Source organism: Bubalus kerabau, chromosome 15 (assembly GCF_029407905.1).
Source record: "Bubalus kerabau isolate K-KA32 ecotype Philippines breed swamp buffalo chromosome 15, PCC_UOA_SB_1v2, whole genome shotgun sequence".
In the NCBI taxonomy this organism is placed as follows: domain Eukaryota; kingdom Metazoa; phylum Chordata; class Mammalia; order Artiodactyla; family Bovidae; genus Bubalus; species Bubalus kerabau.
Genome location: NC_073638.1, coordinates 46,370,579 through 46,374,337, shown reverse-complemented (window position 1 = coordinate 46,374,337; position 3,759 = coordinate 46,370,579). Strand labels below are relative to the sequence as shown.

The 3,759-nt window shown below is 40.1% G+C and overlaps 1 long non-coding RNA gene across 1 annotated transcript; it reads right to left on the bottom strand.

Annotated features, from left to right (window-relative positions):
* Positions 1 to 354: 354 nt before the first annotated feature.
* LOC129629033 (uncharacterized) lies at positions 355 to 3,457 on the bottom strand. The gene is made up of 3 exons (XR_008703055.1): positions 3,379 to 3,457; positions 1,610 to 1,737; positions 355 to 473 (listed from the first exon to the last, which is right to left on the bottom strand). It is a non-coding gene; the product is annotated as an uncharacterized LOC129629033 (long non-coding RNA).
* Between the last annotated feature and the right edge of the window lie 302 nt (positions 3,458 to 3,759).

Here is a 3,759-nt window from a genome sequence, read left to right as displayed (position 1 = left end):
CAAATCTGCCATTTTGACATGTGGATTGTTCTGAGCAGAAGGCAATTAAGAACCAGGAGACTCAGGAAAAGCTTTTTTACCTCTCCTTGAACTGCCTAAAAGAATTATATAGAGGGCCTGTGCCAGAAAGTCTTGGAGAAGGAAATGGCAACCCACTCCAGTATTCTTGCCTGGAGAACTCCATGGAGAGGAGCCTGGTTGGCTACAGTCCGTGGGGTAGCAAAGAGTGGGAGTGACTGAGCGACTAACACTGTACCAGAAAGAGCTATTACCAGAGACAGCTTTTTTTTTTTTTTATCAGAAAGACATATCTGCATGGCATCGCAAACATTTGCTTACCAATCATTTGCTCTTCCCATCTTCTTAGTTGTCTCCATCCTCTTTGAAGCCCCAGACCCCTACTGCCTACTCCTTAGCTTGAGATGGTATGTATGCCTCAGTTGCCAGACCATCTTTGAGTCTTGGTGGGGATTCTGTAAGTATGTAATTAAACTTAATTTTGTCCTGTTAATCTGTTTTATATGAATTCAAATATTAGATCAACAAAATATTATATTTGATGAGCATTTCCCAGGACACTATACTCCTAACCCAATTGTCCTTATTTGTGAAGCATTTCTTTATTCTTCCAAGTCCAGTTAGTTCCCCTCTTCTCTGTATTTACCATAGCACCTCTTACTTACATGAGTCATAATAAAGTTAAACTTTTCACGAGTCCTTTGCTCTTGGAAAGCAGTGATAGTTAAAAGAACTCCATGCAACCTTTTGTGCTCTGAGAATTAAGTTACTGCAAAGAGCCACCTTTTTGCATACGACTTAGGTAAGACTCATTTGTGTGTTCCCCTATTACTTATAAGGAGGCCAGACACAGACCCCCTTTTTAAAAATAAACTGCTTTTCTTTCTCTCTTTCTTTATTGCTATACAGTAGATCTTTCTTGGTACTTATTTTAAATATACCATCAGACAAAGACCCTTAAAATTCCATTCTTTGCCTCATGAAGCTTTCACTGAGCTGTTTGTCCCCCTGATCAGTTGGAGTGTTTGAAACTAAACATTAATTAAACTTCTCTTCTTTTTAGCCCCCTTAAGGTTGACCCATCCTCGTTCTGATCCAGTATACAACCCTTCCTTAATGATCCCTCCTAAGAATAAAAATATTTCCTTTTATACACACCCTCTACTCTGTGTTTTTTCTAGCCTGTTGACCCTTCCCTACAAAAGAAAATTCCTTTCTTCTTGTCCTTTGAGATACTTGCAGTTCTGTTTGAATTGTTTTCTCTATTATAATAGTCTCTTTCCCTTTATTGCAATAATCCTTTCAAATGAAGTCTCTTTTTATATCACTGTAGATTTATTTTTATTTGATGATAGAAGTTACCAAATTCTTTGTCTCTTTTGATAATGTACACCCTTTCTCTCAGATTTGGAGCTGTTTATTGGAACAATGAGAATGTTAGATTCATATTTGTGTTCTCATCATATCTTAATCTGCCTTGATCTCTGACTGCCCCTATTCCCGTTTCTGTCAATTTCTGTTTTTATTTTAGTCTCTGAGTATGTTGTTATATCTCTCTGTCTACCCATTTCTCTCCTTTTCCTTCACTTACCTGTCTCCTGGAGGCCAAGCTCCTGTCTTCAGTTTGCTCCAGAGAGATGAGTGAGAAAGCAGAGCAGGTTCCTTCCCTGAGTCTGGCAGTTTGCTTATTGAAATCTCCAGCCTAGACCTCAGCTCCTTCTGTGGTAAAAGGGCAAGCAGGAAGTGAAAAACTGGTTTTACTTTTGTGTTTTTTCCCCTCTTTTAAAAGATCAGCTGATTTAAAGGAATACTACTCATTTATTTATTCTTTCATTCATTCATTTATAATTGTGATTTATATTTATTTATATAATTATGACTAGATAATTGTGATTTATAATTGTGTTTACACTGTGATTCCTGGGTGTTAAGGTTATTGCAAATGGAAGACTAATGTTGGGGGGACCGGTGTGTGTGCGTGTTTCTTTATGGTGGCCTGGGGTGAGCACCAGATAAAGAACATGGGAGAAACAGGATAGGGAATGAATTTCAGAAAAGAGACAAGGGCATGATAGAATGTCTTCCTCAGGGAACTTGCTTTAACGGCTTTACTTCTAGGTGTGTGATTGATTTGAAAATTAACAAAGTTTCAAAAGTGTATTAGCTGATGTGGATGATTCAACACTAACATGAGCTAAATTATTAAAAGCATACTGTGTGTTTATAGTGAGAAAGAGAATTTTACTGTTCTCTAATTTTATATTAGAGCTTTTGTAGTAGTTTAGTTGCTAAGTCGTGTCTGACTTTTGCAACCCCATGGATTGTAGCCTGCCAGGCTTCTCTGTCCATGGGATTCTCCAGGCAAGAATACTGGAGTGGGTTGCCATTTCCTTCTCCAGGGCATCTTCCCAACCAAGAAATTGAACGCATGTCTCCTGCATTGCAGACGGATTCTTTGATTGAGCTACAAGGGAAGCAGAGCTTTTGAGTAATGTTAAAAATCTATTTTCCCTTACACATCTCATGTAATGCATTTTGTTTCATTGATTATTATCTTACCCCATGATTTAATTCATTATAATTTTGCTTGTAAACAGTACTGCCTGCTCCATTGTTCCTCTGTTTCAAGCTGTGTATGTCTGCACATGTCTTCTTGGAGGAGAACCTCATGCTCAGTTTTCCCAGGACCCTAGAAATGCTACCCACGTCATCTCATATTTCCCCTTTCCACTCCCAGTGCAGCTGTCCGTCTCCCCTACACGGGCCTGTACTGAGCTGTCTGTGCTGCTCTCAGAGCACCGACTCCACCTGCGATGCTCCCGTCACAGTGTGCTGCTCTGTAACTGCTGCTTGTCTCCCTCATTTCTCCCATCCCCCAACCTCAAACATCCCACCTCCCTTTGTTCCTCCCAGTTGTGGGGGATCTGTCTTACTCATCTTTGTATCCCATGCATAGTGCATGAACCATAGAGATGAGCAGAATGTCATGACTGAATAAGAAAATGATTGGTCTGTCTGAGCCTGTTTCTTCAGTTTTATGTGAGAATATTAACAGCTATTTCAGTGAGTGACATGAGACACGAAGAAGGTATAAGAAGGGCTGGAATGTACCCTTCCAATAAGACTTCCCTTTTCCTACTTTTAGAATAGGAATGGAAGTGTTTTCTAGTAGGCCAGGGTTTACATGTCAGCCATGAGTTTGAGTCCAGGGTGCAGCAGTTCCTAGCTATATTTGCTTATGCGTGTGGAGAGGGCGACCTAAGGAATGAGGAGCAGTCGAGGGGTGGAATGGATTTGTGTCAGTAGCACCATCCACTCGCAGAATATTAATGAGGATAAAATGAGGTAGGTTAATCTCACCCAGTGCTTGGCCTGAAGTAGACGTCCACGTATGAATTCTTTTCCCCAGCACACGATTTGTTCGATGATCAAATCTGTCAGAACAAGAAATATCAAGGGACGTGTCTTTAGTAGCGGAGTTCCCTCTACTGTTCAATCTGCACCTCTGAGTATTTCTGTGTAAGTGCGTGTTCTTGCGTTCCTGTGCTGGGCTTTGTGTCAGTGCCCGTGTCTTCTCTATTGCTATGCTTTGGGTCTAGAGATCATAGAATCTGATGCACCTCAGATTCTCTCACAGAGTGAGTAAACTTTCTGTACATGGTAAGATTTCAGTAAATGTATAAATTAGTGGAGTAAAAGCAATCCCTTAGAATAAAACCAGATTTGAAACCAAGTTTATTT